The sequence below is a fragment of the Xenopus laevis genome, chromosome 5L (assembly GCF_017654675.1).
Source record: "Xenopus laevis strain J_2021 chromosome 5L, Xenopus_laevis_v10.1, whole genome shotgun sequence".
Classification (NCBI taxonomy): Eukaryota; Metazoa; Chordata; class Amphibia; order Anura; family Pipidae; genus Xenopus; species Xenopus laevis.
The window spans coordinates 61695850-61717969 of NC_054379.1; the positions used below are offsets into that span (position 1 = coordinate 61695850).

Consider the following 22120-nt stretch of genomic DNA (forward strand, 5'->3'; position numbering starts at 1 on the left):
TTTGGGCAATCCTTACTATTAGGGAAGCCTTGGAGTTATGCAAAGTCCAAAACACTGGGTGTTACTTTCTGTCTCTGGACCAGGCTAAGGCCTTTGATCGAGTGGATCATGAGTATCTGTGGGCCGTTTTGACAAAGTATGGCATCCCGGGAACATTCATTAGATGGCTCTCAGCTTTGTACAAAGGGGCAGTAAGCTTTCCACTTATCAATGGGTGGTGCAGTGAAAACTTTGAGGCCGGGGTGAGACAGGGGTGTCCCTTAATCACTCTGCTGTATGTTTTTGCGATCGATCCTTTTCTAAGAGGTTTGCAGGAGAGTGGAATTAGGGCCCTTTCTGTTCCTCGTAGCCAGCCCCTCAGGTCAGTAGCCTATGCGGATGATGTCACGGTAGCAGTTTCTTGTCCGGAAGATGCGAGAGTGCTGTCTGAGACAATCAGAAGTTACTCAGAGGCCTCATGGTCTTTGGTCAACATGGATAAGTCTCAAGCTTTTTGGTCTTTAGACGAGGAGCCGGCTTTTCCACTCCAAGAATTTTCAACAGCCCCAACTCAGATCTTAGGGATCAATTTTGGGAAGGGAGATGATGGTAGGCAAAACTGGGAAGATAAATTGGATGCTGGAAATGTTAAAGTACAGTGTCGGAAGCAGTGGAAGCTGTCCTACACAGAAAGGGTGAAGCTTGTGAAGACTTACCTGGTCCCTATCATTTTGTTTGTTTCCTACGTGTATCCGTTGCCTGAAGCTCTCTATGCTCGGATCCAAAGCCTGTTTTTCCAGTTAATCTGGGGGAACAGGCTGAATCCAGTAAAAAGGGGTGTCACTTACCTGCAGAGGAAAGAGGGAGGGTTGGGCATGTTATGTTCAGTGGATCCATCTTCCTGAAGTTCAACTATGGGATCCTGGGCCAAAGAACTGATTCCCTGTGGGAGATTTGCATCAGGAATTGGGTATTGCCTCTGGTGGGAGATTGGGTACTTGGCGGTAGCGGGAAGAAAGTCAGAGTGCGTGGATGGCATCTCCCACCACATCTTGAGCAGGGAGTGAAACTTTTGAGGAAGTGGGACATAGGAATTGAAGAACTAAGTTCTGTTGCGAGGAAGCAAATTTATCACAGAATCCTGAGAACTTATTTCATTGTCCCCTTGGCCTTGAGGGACTGTGTGGGGGGCATGCTTTCTCTGAGCCTCCAGTTGCTCAATGACAGAAGGCTGCCTCCCAAATATTTTGATCTGAATTGGCTCACCCTTCAGGGAAGACTTTTTGTCCGGGGCAATTTGTGTTACTTAAATATTGCAGAAAAGGTGTGCCCATGGGGTTGTCCTACTGATGAGACCCAAGAACATTTTCTTGTGGATTGTCCTGTGACAAAAACTGTGCGATCTCGGCTGGCAGAGGCCCTCAAAGCTCCTTACGTCAAACAACTATCTTGTGCTGATGCAGCCTATGGTATTTTGTCTATCCAACACCCCTTGGATAGAGGGACCATGTACCTATTAATATCAGTGATGAGGTATCGCCTGTGGCAATCCCTCTGTAGAAGGTCAATTAGCCAGGAAGATGTTATTATTGATCAGATAGTGAGTTCTGTGGTGAGCGATTTGGGTTTCCTGAAGGAAAGAGAAGTCAAGCAAAGCTATTTGAATGCAGCCAAATGGAGATGTGTGAATCTTTGACTGACCTTATTGACTTTTCGTTGGTAGTACCTGTGATATTTAAAAGCCCTCTAAAGATAAGTCCACACATCACCAGTTCAGGCATTTTCCACAAGTTCTCTTTGGCTCTTTATCATTTATATCTTGGCCTTTGTGAATGCAAAACTTTGTGTATGGAGAAACGGAGGCGGGTGGTGCAATGGCCTAATAATAGGAAGTCGGACTTGGGACTTTGTGGCCGGGTTGAACATCTTTTTCATGGACAGAAGGACTTTATGAAAGTTTTGTATGATGGGAAACCTCTTGCAAACTGAAAAATTATTAACTTTTTACCTGTTAACTGGTGATATTTTTTAAGTTTGAAAATGGTCTAAATATTTAGTTTCTTTCTGAATTGAAAGTAATATTGTATTTAAGTTTTCACTAATAAAAAAATTCCTATCTGATCCCCGTAGTGAGCAGACGTGTGTGTGGGAGCTCTTACGTGTGGAAGTTTCCCCTGGGCCCAGTAAGGGTCTAGGGGGGTTGGAAGTCTCCAGTTGTGCAGGAATTATAGAAACCTACAGGATTTTTGGCCTTTCATTTATAAGCTTTATTTTTTCTCTGCTATTTTTCCTCAAAAGCGGAGGAGATGGGGAGGAAAGTTACTTCTGGTGGAAGAAAGCTCCTTGGAGTTGGAAAGAAGGCGACAAAAAGGAAAGTTTCAGCTGAAACTACAGTGAAAGCTGCTAATGGCAAGGAAAAAGAGGAAAGTACCAGTGTGGCCCCTGAGAGTGCAGAGGAAGGAGCCCCTATGGAATTCAGTGAGAGAGATCCAGAGCCCATTGCTGAGCCCCTTTCTGTGCCTGTTCCTGTGTTGGTTACTGGGCCTCCAGCTGTACAAGGTAATGCAGCCTGCAGAGACCTGAGCCCTGATTCACTTGGGAACCTGCAACACCTGTGTGGACCGGGGGGAGGTGCACATGGAGACTGCAGCGGAAGGTGAGGAGTAGAGGAGAAATACCGACAATGCTGAGACTACCGGCCATGTTGAGACTACCCCAGTGTGTGCAGTACCCTGTGAGCAAAGGGAGAAGCACTGGGAGACCAGGCTGGAAGCTGCAGAAGGAGTGAATGGCCACGGCAGAGAAGCTGGGCTGGTGCAGGACTGTGAGAAACTCGCTACTGAACTTGCTGAGGGGGTTCTGGAGGAAGGTGAGGTAAGGGCCACACATGGTTATGCTAAAGACTCTGATAATGCTGCTGTTGGCTTGTGTGGAACTGTAACTCCCTGCAGTTCAGAGGAGAAAGTTGATCCAGAAGTAATAGTAAAGGTTCTCAATGCTATGGAGAGACTGAGGAGCAGGAAAAGAGAGCTGGAGAGAGACATTGAGAAAGGACTGAAGTGCGCAGGATTAAAGTAGTTGCAGCACTGAATAGAGAACTGGAGGAGGTTGAGGAGGAAATAAACAGAACTGTGACTGTAATTAAGCCCTGGGAAGAGATCTTTAGTAATAGAGACCACTTTCAACAAATTAAATTTGCTCAATCTTCCAAAAAATCCTTTTAGTCAATTTACATGGACTTTGTGCTTTAAGGGATAATAATAATTCTGATGCCGTAAACTATAGTGAGGCTGATATAGATAATGCTCTACCTGTTACATTACCTGTTACACACCCAGATAGCTGTGATACTATGCAATCACATGTGGCAGTTACTATGGAGAATGTTGTACATGATACATTCCATAATATGTCTGATGCCATGCACTCTAGTGTGACCGAGGAGGGAGGAGGAGAGGTGCATGGGGAGAATGAAGGTACAAACAAGCAGGTTGTGAATGGGGGTAAACCATTCTGGGAGAGGAGGACGTTTTTTACAAGGCAGGAGGGGGGTTTTGTGGACTCCCCAGTATTTAAAAGGCGTAATGTGTGGATGGGGAAGAAGGAGGAAATGCCAGGAAGCAGATACATTTGCAAGAAACTAATTAATGAACCAATGGGTTTTACTGTGGAAGATATATCTACCTTTGTCACCATTTCTGATGTGGAATATGAGGTCAGCTTTAAATTGTCTCAAGGTCTGGATAAATTGTGGAGCCTCTATGAGGGGAAAAAGGCCTCCCCTGAGTGGAACAGCTTTAAGGCTTTCCCTGTATCTAAGCCTGAGGTTAAGAATGTGACAATCACCTTTAAGAATGAGTCTGTCCCATCTGAGGATGTCATGGTGTGGCTTAAGAGGCAATGCACTGTCCTGTCCCCTTTCACTCACTTGTACAATGAGGAAGGTTTTTGGGTTGGAAGGTGCAGGTTCGGCTGAATGTCCATGATAATGTTACAAACCATTTGCCTAATTCATTTTTCATTGGGAAATAGAGGGGCTCATGTTTTTATGTGGGGCAACCCAAAGTCTGTTTTAAATGTGGCTCCAGGCGGCATCTGGCAGGGGCCTGCTCCCTAAAGGTGTGTGTCATGTGTGGGGCCAAGGGCCATGTCAGTAAGGAGTGCGACAAGGTCAGGTGTAATCTGTGCATGCAACTTGGTCACACACATCGACAATGCCCAGAGGCTTGGCACAATAGTGTAAAGAACTGCCCCAATGTGGAAAGTGAATTTTCTCAGTCTGATGGTCAGGAGGAGAGGCAGGGTGATGGAGAAAGGGAAAGTGCAGTTCTGCCTTTAAATTAAACACCTGAAGAGAACCTTGTTAGGCATCAGGATCAGCCACAGACTGGGGATAAGGAGGATGGTGGCTGGAAGACAGTTGGCTCAAAGTCACAGAAGAGTAAGGAGGAGAGGATAGTATGAGAAATCACCAATAGATTTGTTCTCCCAGAGGGGAATAGTTGGGAGGATTTGACTGATGAAGAGGAACTGAAAAGAATGGAGAAGGAAGGAGGGAGGGAGGTTGTGAAGTTAAAAAAGAAAGAAGAAAAGTAAGATAAAGAAGGCAATTTTGAGGCTTCATTAGAAGGAATAACAGAGGACAAGGGAAAGAAAAGGAAGGGAAGGATAGAGGATGGGGAGGAGTGGGAGTCCTTTGGTGAGAAGATTTTATATCAAATGGATGAAGGATGTTCATCAGGTTTGGGGAAGTTTCAGTATAAGAGGAGTGGGGAGGAAGTGTTGGGGAAACAGCCTAAATCCCCACGGTGTAGTCACAGAGCTTCTGAGTAATGGTCCAAGACTGTAACATCAATTTAATATGTGAATTTGTATAATAAGCAAATGTAATTGTCTTTTGTTTGTTGTCTATGTTCTTACTTGTTATTGTATTTATTATTAATAAAAATTCCTATCTGATCCCCATTGGAAGCAGCAGTCCTGTCCTGTCTTATGGCTGAGATTAAAAAAAAAACATTTGCTTTCAAGTTTCTGTACATCTAAGAGATTAGTCACCCGGGGACAAATCTCCTCTTCTTCGGGGCGACTAATCTCCCCGAACTGCCTCCCCTGCCTTCCCGCCAGCTAAACTGTAAATCGCCGGCGGGAAGGCACTCAGCGCGATTCGTTGTCCGAAGTTGCCTCACGAGGAAATAATTTGATGGTGTTCAATAACTTTATTTATTCTCATGATTGCTAGAGTGTTGTTCTAAGTTTGGATATCAGGCTCAACTAATTTACCCTTGATGTCTTTTAGAGTAAGTATACTTGATGTCAGATAAACCTTCCCTTTTTGTGTTTCTTTGATTGCTTTTTCCATTCTGTGAAGGTCAGTTTTTATTAGTAAGGCTGCCAAGATCTCTGGGTTGTGGAGAAGAAGATGGAGGCTATGCCTGCATCAAAAGGGTCCAACAACTTACATAGTTACATAGGGTTGAAAAAAGACAAAGTCCATCCAAATTCAAGTTCAACCCCTCCAAATGAAAACCCAGCATCCATACACACACCCCTCCATACTTTTTACACATAAATTATATGTACCCAGATCTATACTAACTATAGAGTTTAGTATCACAATAGCCTTTGATATTGTGTCTGTCCAAGAAATCATCCAAGCCACTCTTAAAGGCATTAACTGAATCAGCCATCACGACATCACCCGGCAGTGCATTCCACAACCTCACTGTCCTTACTGTAAAGAACCACCTATGTTGCTTCAAATTAAAGTTCTTTTCTTCTAGCCTGAAGGGGGTGACCTCTGGTATGGTGATCATCTTTATGGGTAAAAAGGTCCCCTGCTATTTGTCTATAATGTCCTCTAATGTACTTATGTAAAGTGTAATCATGTCCCCTTGCAAGCGCATTTTTTCCAGAGAAAACAACCCCAACCTTGATAGTCTACCCTCATAATTTAAGTCTTCCATCCCTCTAACCAGTTTAGTTGCACGTTGCTGCACTCTCTACAGCTCATTTATATCCCTCATAAGGACTGGAGTCCAAAACTGCAATGCGTACTCCAGATGAGTCCTTACCAGGGACCTATAAAGAGGTATAATTAGGTTTTCATCCCTTGAGTTAATGACCTTTTTATGCAAACATAACTTTATTTGCTTTAGTAGCCACAGAATGACACTGCCCAGAATTAGACAACTTGTTATCTACAAAAAAAACCAAGTTCCTTCTCATTTAAGGTGTATAACTTGTATTTATATTATTTTTGCCAAAGTGCATAACCTTGCATTTATAAAAATTGAACCTCATTTTCCAGTTTGCTGCCAAGTTTCCCAATTTAGACAAATCACTCTGCAAAGTGGCAGCATCCTGCATGGAACCTATAGTTCTGCACAATTTAGTATCATCTGCAAAAATAGAAACAGTACTTTCAATGCCCACCTTCAGGTCTTTAAAAAAACAAGTTGAAAAGCAAGGGACCTAGTACAGAGCCCTGTGGTACTCCACTAACAACACTGGTCCAATTAAAAAATGTTCCATCTACCACCAATCTTTGTCGTCTATCTTTTAGCCAGTTCTCTATCCAGGTACAAATACTACCTTCCAGGCAAACATTCCTTAATTTAACCAGTAACCTTCTGTGTGGCACTGTATAAAATGCTTTATCAAAGTTTAAGTAAATCACATCCACTGCCATTCCAGAAATGAGGTCCCTGCTTACCTTCTCATAAAAAGAAATTAAGTTAGTCTGGCAAAATCTTTTATGCATAAAACCATGCTGGCACACACTCATAGTATTATGATTTGCTATGAAGTCTAGTATCTTATCCTTTATTTTATTATTATCTTGTCATGTCTAGCATGTGTGCCATTAATTTTGTCAAAGAATGAGACACTGATAGGGTCCTTGTGTGCTGCTGCGAGGCTTAAGAATAGTGGTGCTGTTTCTTTTTGTTGTTTTTATCCATTGTGAGTTTAATTTGAGTTTCAGGTGCTAGTTAATGGAGAAATGAGCACAAATGTGTCAGTCAGTCTGCCATCAGGCCAGCCTCCTTTTTGTGCTCTCTGCATTAGATCTGAATTTCAATTTAAGTTGATCTTGGAAAGATACCAAATGAGGCATTTTGCCACACTTGTACAACCTGGCTCAATGTTCTGACCTTGCCTTATGGCTGAAGTACAGCTTGGTTGTCATTACTCACTACATGTTACTGTATTTAATGTAGATTGGGTGCCAATATCCAAGTCTAGGGTTGCCACCTTTTTTCTTCATTAATACTGGTCTTCAGGTCGCAGGTGGGGGCTGTAATGTCACGTGGAGGTGGGATGGAGGCGTGGCTATGACATGTTGGGCAGTAGGTTTCCTGTACTTACACATGGCAGTGGGCCAATAAGGGGTTAAATACCCCGCCGGAAGGAGGCATAGGATTTTTTTCAATAAAGTGCTTCCGGGTCCCCCCACGCCCATCTCTTTTCTCCTGTCGAAGGAATAACCCCTATACCAGAGGTGCTGCTCTCTCCCTCTGAAGCGCCTGGGGCCGAGGTTCTCACCTTGTGAGTGCCCCAGGGGAAGCCGGTGGGCTTCAGGCCTTTTGTTGCCTCCGGTGCAATAAGCCGAAATGCTGCCGGTAAGGTAGTGCATACGTGATAAGACGATGAGCGCCCATCTCCTTAATGGCGCCTCCGGATTAGAATGGATATGAGCATGTGCATGTCCATGCATGTTTAAAGAGACGAGTGCCTGACCAGGTTAGTCACACAGTAAATTCAGCAAAGCAGGCTTGTGTTTTTTTCTTCTGCTCTCTTGCTGCAAGGAAGAATCAGTGAGACTCTGTGTGCCCCTGAATATTTAACTGGTCCCAGGTGTAAGTGATATCTGAAAGACAAAACGCTGGGAGCCTTGCTTATTTTTTGTTACATTTTAATGAGAATGCCTTATTTTCTCTAGACTGTCTATAATGACCTGCAGACGCTCAGGCTCCAGGGGGTAAGTGCACAAAGAGAGCTTCATCATGGGATATTCATCTGAAAAGTGGTGAGTAATTATACTACTTTTGCTTCAGGAGTCCTCCTCTAAGAGAGGAATCACAAAGAAGAAAGACACCAAGAACTGAATGTATTGCTTGTGGAGAAGCAGCGCTTCAGGATAAAAGGCTATGTGAGAAATGCCTCCAAGAAGCGGCGGGCCCCTCCTCTGAACAATTACACACCATAAAGGATTGGATGCAGACTACCATCAAGCAATCCATGAGTGATATGGTTAATCAAGTCACCGAGAGAGTTTTACTCAACATTGACGATAAATACAAATCTCCTTCCTCTACGGCAGAAACTAGCATCAGACCACCCAGAAACCCTAATTATTCAAGTGTTTCCGAAGGGGAATTGTCCCTATCAGAAGAAGAAGAAGAACAGACAGAAGACAATTGTTCATTTAACCTAGATTACCTAGAACCTCTCATTAAAGCTATGAGATCTTCCCAGGAACTTGAAAAAACGGAAGACACACCCAAACATTATAGGATGTTTAAATCAGCGGTCAAATCCGGAACAGACAGAAAGAAACTTGTCGAAATGGTTCAAGATGTTAAAACAAACAATGAATTCACTACGAAGGCATCCATGGATCTGGTTAGATTCTCCGCAAAAGCCATTGGTCTCAGTGTAGCAGCACGTAGAGCCATATGGCTCAGTCATTGGCATGCTGACCCCCAAAGTAAACATAATCTATGCTCACTCCCCTCACTCCTGTTCGGCGAGCGACTCGATAAAATCATTTCTAAAGCCTCAGCAGGAAAGTTGGCTTTTCTGCCACAAGACAGAAGGGAGAAGAGGCCCTTTAGGAAAAATTCTCTGCAGGAGGCCAAACAGTATAGACCGGGAAAGCCATTTGCCAGACAGCCCTGGAGGGCTAGAGCCCAGGGACAAGAAAAAATAGATTTCAAACAAGATAAGAAATCGGCATTAGGGTGCGCGAGCCCCTCTGTCTTGCCTTGGAGGAAGACTACAGGACTTCAAGACAGTGTGGGCTCAAAACATAACAGATGTGTGGGTTCTGAAAGTCTTAAACCATGGTTACGCTTTGGACCTGCACAAATATCCGACTTACCAGTTCTTATCATCAGAAAAACCAAGATCAACAGAGGCTGCCTTAACCTTAAGGAGGATCCTTTCAGGCCTCTTAGACAGAGGGATCATCACAGAAGTTCCCAAAAAAGAGCACTTCAGAGGCATTTACTCTCACCTTTTCTTAAGAAGAAAGAAAAAAAAAAGCATTCAGAGTAATACTGAACCTCAAACACCTAAACAAATTCCTCAGAACAAATAAGTTCAAGATGGAGACTTTGAGGTCCATATGCCAGTTCATAAGCCCTGGAGACTGGATGATAAAAATAGATATTCAAGATGCATATCTTCACGTTCCAGTATGGGAACCACACAAAAAATTCCTAAGGTTCATGATCCTTGGCAAGCACTTCCAATACCAGGCCCTTCCGTTTGGACTAGCATCAGCCCCAAGGGTCTTCAACAAGGTGCTAGCCCCCATGATGGCCTTCTTAAGGCTCAAGGGAATCCAGATCTTCGCATATCTGGACAATATGGTGGTAAAGGCTCCCTCCAAAAAACTCCTTCTACAACACTTGGAAATAGTTCTGAATACCCTGGAAAATTGGGGATGGCTAGTCAATTGGGAGAAATCCAAGTTGGAGCCGACCCAACAGATTCTATTCCTTGGAGTAATAATTAACTCCAAAAAATTGCAGATGAACCTTCCCGAGGAAAGGATACTAGATATCGAAAACCAAGTGAAAAATCTGTCATGTCACCCGATTTCGACAGCCAAGATATGCCAACAGATCTTAAGGAAACTTATGTCCACCATAGATGCGGTAAAATGGGCCCGAATCCACGCAATTCTATCTGGAGAGCCAGATAGAATTCCTATATCAATGGAACAGGAATTACAAAGAAAGCTCCCAGTTAATACACATATCTCAGACCACTATTTCCCATCTTTCATGGTGGCTCAAGAAAGAGAACCTGGAAGTTCCAGCATCCATTGCTCCCCCAGTATGGGAAACCCTGACTACGGATGCAAGCCGAACGGGGTGGGGAGCACACTTCAGACAATTCCAAACACAAGGGAAATGGACACCCGTAGAGAGAAGAAAATCCTCCAACTGGAGGGAATTGAAGGCGGTTCTCCTAGCAATCCTGCACTTCCAAAAACACCTCAGGAAGAAATCCATCCTGATAAAATCAGACAACTTAACCACAGTAAGCTACTTAAACAACCAGGGAGGAACCAGATCCAAACAACTATTGACCTTGACCACAACTATTTTCGATTGGGCAGAGAACAATGTGGACAACATCAGAGCCTCCTACATTCCGGGCCCCTCGAACTCCCTAGCGGATCACCTCAGCAGAAAATTCCCGGCAATAGGGGAGTGGGAGTTGAATCAACAGCTGTACGATCTAATCTGCCAAAGATGGGGCTGCATGTCAATAGACTTGATGGCAACATTCCAGAACAAGAAGAATCCGTTGTTCTGTTCATGGGACAAGGATCCCAGAGCGACCTTCTGGGATGCTTTCTCCTTCCAGTGGAACTTTCAACAGGCATACATGTTTCCTCCAATTTCCATGATAGCAAAAACCATCAAGAAAATCCAAGAGGACAATGCCCAGACTATCCTCATAATACCTTGGTGGCCGAGGAGACCTTGGTTTCCTCTCCTGTTATAGATGTCTCAAGAGGAGCCCTTCAGACTCCCAGTAATTCCGAACCTGTTACACCAAGGATCGCTCCTGCACCCAGATCCAGGACATTGGGCCCTGACTGCATGGAAACTGAAAGGATAAGACTTAGGAAAGAAGGACTATCCGAAGGGGCGATTAACAGAAAGAGATCTACCTCTTCCAAATACAGCAAAATCTGGGAAAAGTTTACCAACTGGGGGTCTGAGAAATTTGGATCCTCTTTTTCTATTGCAGAGGTAGCTATCATAGAATTCCTCCAGTCAGGACTGGAGGCATGTCTCAGCACCTCCACTCTGAAAGGTCAGATATCTGCCATTTCCGCATATACTGACAAACAGTGGTCATCATCTTCCCTGATCAAGAAATTCTTCAAAGCCCTGAACAGAATTCATCCTCAGGTAAAAAATACAGTCCCTCCTTGGGACCTCTCCTTAGTATTGGACGCATTAACGAAAGCTCCCTTTGAACCTTTAGAGGACATCCCTCTCAAGACCCTCACGCTAAAGACAGTTTTTCTACTTGCCATATCATCGGCAAAAAGAGTTGGGGAACTACATGCTCTCTCTTCCAGAGAAAACAAAGTCCAATTCCTTCACAATAAAGTTACCCTAAAAACTCAAGATAATTTCTCACTAAATTTCACATGTCTCAAGACATAGTGCTACCATCTTTCTTTGATGGTCCAAAGAATGAAGAAGAGAAAAGGCTCCATAACCTTGATGTGGAGCACTATTGCTTTGATGTGTACTCCAAAAACCTAGCTGGATTTGGGCACAGTGTCCTTTCAGCAGCTACAATAAAAGTTTCTCAGTATTCCCTCCCTATGTGTCTTGCTTTTTACATCCCCTTATTGGCCCACTGCCATGTGTAAGTACAGGAAAACAGAAAATCTTAATCATCTTTACCGCGATTTTCGTTTTCCTGGACTGGAACATGGCAGTGGGCAGGGGTTCCCTCCCTATTAGTGGATATTGTCTCCAGTCGATGAGATGGGCGTGGGGGGACCCGGAAGCAAAAAATCCTGTGCCTCCTTCCGGCGGTGGATTTAACCCCTTATTGGCACACCGACATGTTCCAGTCCAGGGAACGAAAATCACGGTAAGTATGATTAAGATTTTCTGTTTTGACACCTTTCACCACAGCTAATTCCGGACAGGGCGGTGACATTGTGAGGGCAGATTGGTGACGTCACGGGGTGGGTCATTGACATCAGCAGGTGGAGCTATGACATGGTGATAGGCAATTGTCTGATCGCTGCATCAATCTCAGGGAATTGGCTGGGATACTGGAAAAGGGCAGGTAAATGTTTAGACCCCTGGTATAAGGGGTGATTGGCAGAGGAGCTTTATAAATTTACATGCAAGTAGATTGCTGGTTATTTACCAGCTAGGCCGGTCAAATACCAGTCAGGTGGTAACTAAATCTCACTTTTTAAAGGAGAAGGAAAGGTTAACACTAAGTAAGCCTTAGAAAGGTCCACCTAAATATACCAGTAAACCCCCAAAGTAATGTTGCTCTGAGTCCCCTGTCAAAGGAAACAGCACATTTCTTTCCTTCTATTGTGTACTCATGGGCTTCTGTATCAGACTTCCTGCCTTCAGCTTAAACCTCATTGCCCTGGGCAAGAGCATGCTCAGTTTGCTCCTCTCCCCCCCCCCTCCCGTCTCTACTTTAATCTGAGCCCAGAGCAGAGAGAGACTCAGGCAGGAAGTGATGTCACACCACATTAATACTGCAGCTCCTATCCTAAACAAACAGAGAGTTTCTAGAGCTTTTTACTCAGGTATGGTAAAACATTCTACAGAATAAATATAGCATTCTAGCTTGCACTATTGCAGCTAATCTATTGGCAATAAAATGCCTCCATAGCTTTCCTTCTCCTTTAAAGTGCTTGACTGCCGCTTCTTGTTGTCAATATACTTTTGTGTCCGTTTTCAAAGCCTTTCACTGTATAAAAACAGACAAATACTGCCTAAAATAACAGTTATATTAACAAATAACTTTATAACCATTAAGTATTTTATAGTATATGTAAAAGCTGCTTAAAATTAATTTTTTTTCCGTTTGGCAAAATGTTTATGTTAACAATCGATTAAAGATGCCTTTATGTTGACAAGTATTGAACGTGCATCTGTGACAAAAATGTTAGTAGAATCATGTTTTTTGCAGATACAATTCGGTAAGGTAAAAGACAAGTACCACAAGCTTCTCGTATGTCCCTTCACTGTACATTACAGTATACGCACTGACATACCCTACCCTGTAGCAAAGCGTTGCAGTTGGATGTAGACGTATGGGCATGCGCATTTGAGACTGCCGGCCCACTCCTTGTCTCGGTGCCGTTAGCCGCGGGGTACTGCTGGGAAATAACGTTCTGAGTGAGCACATCGTGCGATTGTTACTTCTTGTGTCTTGAGAATTGGAGGTTGTGGCTTCTTTTTGTGACTCATCTTAAAAACAGGCAACATCGTGGCATGATGCTTAGGAATTTACACACTAATACTGTAATCGGTAAAGGAGCTATTCAGTAATTTCAGTACTGCGACTAATTACGGTGCCAGGGGTGAGTAATGACAGTAGTGAGATACGTGTATGTGGTTGCATGGCGGATGATACAGAGGTTATATGTAGGGTGCTACTATTATGTTTACTGGCTCCTGACAGCCCACATCCTTTCTTATCCCTGCATTGTTAGGGCTGACTCAAGTAAATATTCACCAATCCGAGTATGGCTTTATGTGTGCTATTTTCTGGCCGTTGTTAAAATATGTCGATCACTTTATATGGAATCTGTACTCCGCCCAATACCGCCTGCAGAGTATTTGTGACTTGGCTTGTTTTATTTATGCATAAATATATAATTATAGATACACACGGCCTATGGTGTATGGCTGCTGTCCCTCTTTGTCTTATTTTTTGCATACTAAACTGGGCTGTCTCTTCCATTTTAAATGTATCATGTTGGAAGATTCAGAATGAGTGCTGCTAAATGAAAAAAGTTATGAAAATGTATTTTATAGAAAGTGTTAGATTAATACATTCAGCACTGGGCTGAATTGCAAAATTAACTCTATACTGTAAATATATTGAAATACAACATCTGGTTCTGTTAAGTAAAGGTTAACTGCTTTTCTTTTGCAAATATATTTTTCATAATGGGAAGTGGATACAGTTTAAGTCAAAATGGTGTCTGAATGGGCATTATCTAATAGCACTCAATGACAATAAGTCTTCAGGCTTATTGGTGCTTATGTTTTGTTCCTTTGCGGTGGGATTGCATTTAAAAATTTTTTTTTTTCGAAGTTATTGAGGTAAGTAGGGTTTTACCTACAGATACATGTATATTTTCTTAAACACATAGTAAAGTATGAGGATGTAACTTATTTCACACAAAAATTTCTGTTACCTCTGAGAATTTGTTCATGTGACTGTAGGACCATCCCTCATATGCATATAAATAGTAGTGTTTTATCAGCGGAGTATATTTAAAGGTGAACTCCACACAAATATAACACGCTTTTTGAAAAGTAAACATAATTTCAAGCAACTTTGCAATATACCTCAATTAAAAAATATGCAGACTTTTCATGATTTTTAATGGTTTGGAACAGTTCCCTAATCCTGTCTGACTACTTTGCTGAGCTGGCTGACTACTGTTACTTTGTATCAACAGCCATCTGTCCTTAGCCTGCATCCTCCAAAGAGTATGTGGGCGCGCACTGGAGGACGAACGCAAGGTACGGATCATGGGAAACCTTCCTTCATGTATCACCGGACGTTGCTTCCATTGCTCAATTTTGGTACATAATGCAAATGTCTTCGCATCTTCCTCGGCTTTACTCGCAGTGAATGGGGTGGGCTGAATAGAAGGCTTTAAATACAACCTGTCTCCATCGTTCCTTTTCCTATAGCATTCTATCTCCCTGTTGTCTCGCTCATTTTCTCATCATTTGTATGTGGACAATCACATAGTGACTTGTGCATCAGGATACCTTATTATAATTCCACAATGTGCATGTTATAGTCTCTGTATACCTCCCTTAGGTTTTTCTGGTCAGCCCTGATACCATATAGCTCTTTATTTGCTCCACTGGCAGGTTCCTTATGCCTCAGGGCAAGATGGAGATGTCCTGTCTACTGCCCATGGGCCATAAATTAATTGCTTTGAAGCCTCAAATACAGGGGTGAAACTGGGAAGATGTTTTTGTTAGATGCTAGAAGGACGTGAGTCCCCCCCGAAACAATCTGGATAAATAAAGAGGTGAATGAAGATGCAAAGAAATCTGCAAGGATAGGAATTCAAATCAATTGTAAATGGCTTTTATGTGTGTGTGACTGTGTGTATATATAGGTGTTGCAGGGGAGAGCTGTTGTTAAGCTAGAAAAGGCTTGGCCTAACCCTCAGCCAAAGGCTGTCAAAAGTCCTATTTGTTTTTTGCCAGACCGCAGGTTGGTCATCCTTAGCCCCAAGTAGACATATTGTTCAAAATGTGATGATGCTTGAAACTATTGCAAAAATGTGCTATACCCGAAATTGCAATTGTGTCATTGTGCTAGGACTGTGCACTTATCCACTGAGGAAGGGAGCGCGAGGCTCCTGAAACGTTTGGTTATATTCCACACATTAAAGCCTTGGAGGTACTTTAAGTACACCACCCGTATTGGCATTGCATCTTCATTATTTTTGTTCTACTATTGAATGTATCCTGTTGAGTCACGTGATCAGGAGACACGCAGAGCCTGCAGCACACAAGTTATACAAGTATCGTGAGTGTATTGGCACTATTTATTTACTACGATTGTACTAGGAATTCTGGTGGTATTTATAAATGAAATTGCCATTGTGCCGTGTTAGTGTTAATGTGATCTATTGATTGCTGTTAAAATAAGTTGTTGTGTTGTTAATAAACATGGAAATGGCTAAATGGTTTTGAATTAAAGTGGCCATAACTAGAAAGTATTGGTGGATGAGGCTTATAATAATGGTAGGCATGGCTTATATTTGTGGTCGGCCCCCACACATTTTCACCTCACCAAATCTGGCCCTCGTTGCAAAAAGTTTGGACACCCCTGCAGTAGAAGGTACTGACACCCCATGCACATTATATGCAATGAGTAGTCACACCCCAGATACATTATATGCACTCTATATTTACAAAAGAAGCACATTATACAGTTAATTTAGGACTGATAAAGGGTGATAGAGATATTATAAAAGGGGTTGTTCACCTTTAAATTAAAGGAGAAGGAAAGGTAAGCCTTATCAGAAAAGTCCACCTAAATATACCAGTAAACCTTCAAAGTAGTGCTGCTCTGAGTCCCCTGTCAAAAGAAACACTTCATTTCTTTCCTTCTATTGTGTACACATGGGCTTCTCTATCAGACTTCCTGCCTTCAGCTTAAACCTCCTTGCCCCGGGCATGAGCATGCTCAGTTTGCTCCCCCCCCCTTCCTTCTCTGCTGTTATCTGAGCCCAGAGCTATACGTGAGCAGGGAAAGACTCATCTGTTTGCTAGGGTCCAAATTACCCAGGCAACATTGCATTGTTTTGAATAAGAGGCTGTGACTAGTAGAGAGGCCCTGAATAGAAAGATGAATAATGAAAATTAGCAATAACAACACATTTGTATCCGTACAGAGCATTTGTTTCAAGATGGGGTCAGCTGGAAAGAGTCAGAAGAAGAAGAAGGCAAAACATTCAAAAACTATTAAAAAGAAAAAATGAAGGCCAATTTAAAAGTGGCTTTGATATAGCTATTCTAGAACATACTAAAAGTTAATTTAAAGGTGGACCACCCATATAAGGAGTAGGAAAGTAATTTTAACTTGGGGGTGCCAAAAGGTAGGCACCCCCAAGTGGTTATATTTACTTACCTGACACCCCGTGCCAGTGCTCCTATCAGCAGAAAACTGCACCGACTCTGCCAGTGGTTATGCCAGCGAGCACCATGGGGCGATTGTCTTCTTCACTTCTTTGTTCTTCAAAGATGGGAGTGGGATGAAATCTGCAGCAAATGTTCAGAGTTAGTAAATAGCTTTAAAGTGAACTGCAGCTGATTGCAACAGAACTGGAGCTTTTTTTTTAAGGTGCCAGGCAGGTTTGGTGTGCCTTAGTGTCCCCAAGCCTTACTGAAAATCCACTTATGTTCTTGCTGAGAAGAATAGCAAGAAAAACATTCGTATTGCTTGCAATAGCAGTTACGCTAAAAATTAAAAAAAACATTGACACCATTACAAATATGTTGAAAAGGTGTAACAAAATTGTTATATGTTTTGCAACACTTTACAGAGACGATAACTTATTAACAATTGTAGTGAGCAATTTATATGAATGTTTAGGAAATGCCACTATATATTATAGGGCTCATTTACAGACCAATGGGCAACTTTCATTAAAGGTACTTGCACCAATATGCATTCTTCACTCTTCCGCATAGTTGCACTCCAATCAGTACTTCCTACCTTCTGTTTTGAATTGGGCACCAAAAAGACCTTGTAAAATATTTGGCACAACCGCTCCTGATTTGCAACACACAGTTGTGTTTATTTTGGTGAATCAGACAGAATTGCAGTAGATGCAGGCAGTTGTGACTTATGAATTGCCTCAATGCAACAGCAATGTCGCTGGAATTCAGGGGGGAAACACTGAATTGTGGGGGAAAAAATCATGGTGATTACTCTTGAAACTGCACTTTGCTCACTGCCTCAAGGTAAGTGAGTGAACCCTTAAGTCTTATTAACTTTTTTTTAATGTAGGAAGAAGAACAGTGGTGTTGGATAAGATAAGGTCTAACATTTTGCCAAGGATTTTATTAGAGTGATGGATAATTGTTTGCTTCTTAACAAAAGCAGTCAGCTGGGTAACAGTTAGAAAATCTAGTGTGGGGAAAAAACAAAGCTGCTCCAGGTTTGTGCATCCCAACAGATTTATTAGATTGTATGAAGAAGATGGGAGTGTGAACTCTGGATTTGCAGTTCTAGATGAGGCAGATCTCGCTGACAGCCAGGAGACCAGTTTCTTTAGTAGTGGTGGGGATAAGACCAAAGGTAGTGCTAAATCGATACATAGGAGATTCAATTATTAGGAAAGTGGATATGGTAATCTGTTGTCCAGATGACTACAGCTGAACAGTTTGTTGTCTTCCTGGTGACATGGTTGGTTGATCGGGTAGACAAATTATTGGGTGGGGCTTTGCATGACACAACTGTCTTGGTACATATTAGTACTAATGACAGAATTAATGGTAGATGGAGGGCCGTAAAGAGGGGGCTGGGTTGATTTTTCATTGGCGTACATCTATATAGTCATGACAGATTGCACCTCAATAGAAGGGGGCTGCTGTGTTAGAGAAAAGAATGGCTAATGCTTGAGAAGTGTTTAAACTAGGCAAGGGGTGAGCTACAGTATTATTGGGAAGCTTATGCAGAAAGGACAGTAAGGGGTCATGGGAAAGGAGTGAGGGGTGCATACAGTTTACCAGCTAAGGACAAGAGCTGTTGAGTCGGAGTTGGGAGCAATTTTGAGTATTTAGAGTCAGTTGCCAAAAATGTACCGACTCTCAATAGGTTTTAATACAAACACTGAAAATAATGAAGGAGGATATGGCATAAAAATTCTGTTTCTAAGAAAAATAATTCAGTTAATTTTGAATTGTATTTAACAGCTATTCTACAACTATATTCCAGGTTCAATGAATATATAAATTGTTTTAGATTTGTCAATTGTGTTTGGTTTATGTAGTTTAACTGTGATTTTGTTTTAGAATTACCTAAGAATATGGTTTATATTTTTGAGCTGTGGCAGTGATAAAATACCATGTATGTTGTGTACGTAAAGGGATACTGTCATGGGAAAAAATTTTTTTTTTTCAAAATGAATCAGTTAATAGTGCTGCTCCAGCAGAATTCTGCACTGAAATCCATTTCTCAAAAGAGCAAACAGATTTTTTTATATTCAATTTTGAAATTTGACATGGGGCTAGACATATTGTCAATTTCCCAGCTGCCCCAAGTCATGTGAATTTGGGGATTCCAGTCATTAAAGAGGAACTCCGGCTTCCAAACCAAAATTTGATAAATTGGCAGAAGTAACACAGAAACCCCTAATATACCCAGCACAGTTAACTATTTCTTCAAAAAGAATGAATACTTTAGGAGGGACTAAAACACTGAAGTTACAAGTTACAACTTCTCCACAGCTTACAGACAGCACGCAGGAACTACATAACCCAAATGCATTGCACTGTGATGTTCATTTCCTTATTAAAATCACATGTGCAGGGAATTGTGGGGTTTGAAGGATGCATGCTAAGGACAGCTGGCTGTTGATACAGTAACCGTTGTCTGAAAGATTAGCAGAAGAGCAAGGGGCTAGGCTTAGGGTAATGTCAGAAACCATTAAAAATCATGAAAAGTCTGCATAGTTTTTAATTGATGTATATTGCTAAGTTGCTTGAAATTATGTTTACTTTTCAAAAAGCTTGTTATGTTTTTGTGAAGCTCCCCTTCAAGAAGGATATTAATAAACTAGAGAGAGTGTTGAGATATGCAACTAAACTGGTAAAAAGGATGGAGGAAACTATGAGGGTAGAATTTCAAGGTTGGGGACACTTGCAAGGGGACATGATTACTCTTTTTAAGTACATTGGAGGTCATTATAGACAGATAGTGGGGGGGTATTTTTCCATATATAATGTCAGTGCACCAGAGGCTACCCCCTTTATATTAGAGCAACAGAACTTTAATTTGAAGGTTGTTCTTCAGGGTGAGGGCAGTGAGGTTTTGGAATGCCCTGCTGGGTGATGTGATAGCAGATTCTATTAATGCTTTTAAAGGGACCCGTCACCCAAAAAATTATTCAAATTCCTATTTTATCACATTGTTAAGCAAAATGAACTGTAATTACACAATATAAATTATTTGAATCTTGTTTCCTTCAGCCTGGGAATTCTTAATTATATCAAGCAGGCAGGAGCCATTTTGTGGACATCTCAGAATCTTGTTTGTGCACCAGAATGGGGGACCCGATGTCCATGCCCATGCCCTGGCTACACAATTAAAGGACCAGTAACATCAAAAATTTTTATCTAAAAAATACATTCTATATGATAAAAATAATGGACATGCCCTAATAATGCCCTATAAAATACCTAGCGTTTTTTTTAAAAAAAAATTCAAAATACTATTTCTCCATTACCTTGGAAACCGGTGATACGGCGATCAGTTCGCCACTGCGTGCACGTTCCCGACACTGTTCCTCCACACAGCACCGGAAGTCAGGAACAGGACGTCACACACAGAGCAGAGAGGCACAGCTTCTGACAAGGCAGCGTGAGCTGTGGGGAGAGAGGCTGCACGGAAAGAGAGAGTAACGCTGGGGGGGAGGGCTTCAGAACTGCTGGGACAGAAAGGGTGCCAATAAAGGAAGCCTGCGGGGGGGGGCAGAAATAAATTCTGTAACGGAGAAAGGAAGGCTTGTCAAGAAACTCTGGGGGAGTGACGAAAGGAGAAGGCTACGCGACTGAACGGCAGTGAGAAGAACATAGAGGAGGGGGAGGAAAGTTTAAGGCTGGGTGAGGGAACTGCAGTGAGACGCACACGGAGTCAATGGCTGTGTGACAGGAACATGCTGAGGGAACAGCAGTGAGAGAGGAAGTGACGTCACGAAGAACCGGAAGAGGCACACAGCTGCGCGCACGTAGGGAAGGAGAAAGGAGATTAAGCTAGAATATGGTGGAGACCCTTTGGACGCCGCGGGACAGCGCCGGTTTGAGTTTTTTCGGGTGTCTTGCCGAAACCGCAGGAAAGGGCAGCATATTGGGGGTAAGTAATGTACATTAATTATTTTTTATTGTGAAAAAAAATGATGTTACTGATCCTTTAAATGGTAAGGGGAATGGAAAGTGAAAGTAATTGTCTGCCCTATGGCCTAAGGCAGCAATCCCCAACCATTAGCTCGTGAGCAACATGTTGCTCTCCAACCCCTTGGTTGTTGCTCCCAATGGCATCAAAACATGGCTTATTTTTTAATTCCAGGCTTGGAGGCAAGTGTTTGTTGTATAAAAACCAGGTGTACTGCCAAACAGAGCCACAATGTAGGTTTACAATCCACATAGGGGCTACTAAATGGCCAATCACAGCAATTATTTGGCACCCAGGAACATTTTTCATGCTTGTGTTGCTCCCCAACTCCTTTTTCTTCTGAATGTTGCTCACGGGTTCAAAAGGTTGGGGATCCCTGGCCTAAGGAATAGAGGAGTGGCAGGCAATATTTGATTGGCAGCTGAGATTCAATGAGCTTACAACAGCAATGAATGCTTTAATGAAAAAGAGAAATTAAATTTCATGTTTAATTTGAAAAGGACTTTTATCATACTGATTTTTGTGTCGGGGTGACAGGTCCACTTTAAGAGTGTCCTGGATGATTTTTTTGAACAAGCATAATATCTTAAGCTATTGTGACAATATAATCTACAATTAGTATCAATATTGGTGTATATAGTTTATATATGAGTGTATATGAGTGTATGTGTATATATGTGCCCTGGGGTTCATTTGGAGTGGTTGAACTTGATTGACAAAACAGCTGGTGCACTTCTGTTGCAGATGTATAATATTAGCAGTGTAAAACTTATTTTTCTTATCTGAAGGAATTGCATCATCAAAAGCCAAGGCCAATAACATTTTGTTGTGTATTAAATAATTGGTGATTAATAAGTAATAATTCAGATTACAGGGATTGTTTAAATTCACTTTTAGCATGATGTAGAGTGGTATTCTGAGACAATTTGCAATTGGTTTTAATTTTTTATTATTTGTGGTTTTGAGTGTTATTCAGAAGCTGTCCAGTTTGCAGTTTCAGCAAACTGGTTGCTAGGGTCCAAATGACCCTAGCAACCATACACTGATCTGAATAAGAGACTGGAATATATTATATATATATACAGCAGAGTGCCTGAACAGAAAGGCGAGTAATAAAAAGTAGCAATAACAATATATGTGTAGCTTTACAGAGCATTTATTTTTAGATGGGATCAGTGACCCCCATTTGAAAACTGGAAAGAATCAAAAGAAAAAGGCAAATAATTAAAGGGGAACTCCCGCTTCCAAACCAAAAGAAACCCCTAATATACCAATCACAGATACCTGTTTCTTCAAAAAGTATGAATAAATAAAATGTTCTGTGCTGAAACCCAGCTCTTTAACAGTTCTTCTTGTTCTGCATCATTTTAAATCCTGTCAGGAAAGGAGGGACTATAAAACTGATGTTACAAATTGTAACAACTTCTCCACAGTTTACAGGCAGCATACAGGAACTACATAACCCGCAATGCATTGCACTGTGATGTTCCTTTGCTTATTAAAATCACATGTGCATGGAATTGTG

General features: G+C 42.0%; 1 protein-coding gene across 7 annotated transcripts in view; it reads left to right on the top strand.

Annotated features, from left to right (window-relative positions):
* Positions 1-13035: 13035 nt before the first annotated feature.
* Positions 13036-22120, top strand: part of cep170.L (centrosomal protein 170kDa L homeolog) — a 157299-nt gene continuing 148214 nt past the window's right edge. For 5 of the 7 annotated variants that reach the window (XM_041562816.1, XM_018263133.2, XM_018263134.2 and 2 more), the window contains exon 1: positions 13038-13297. The gene's annotated coding sequence lies outside the window, so the exon portion shown is untranslated. Of the gene's footprint in view, positions 13298-22120 lie in introns of all 7 variants that reach the window. The other 2 variants (XM_041562819.1, XM_018263138.2) reach the window with 2 other exon arrangements.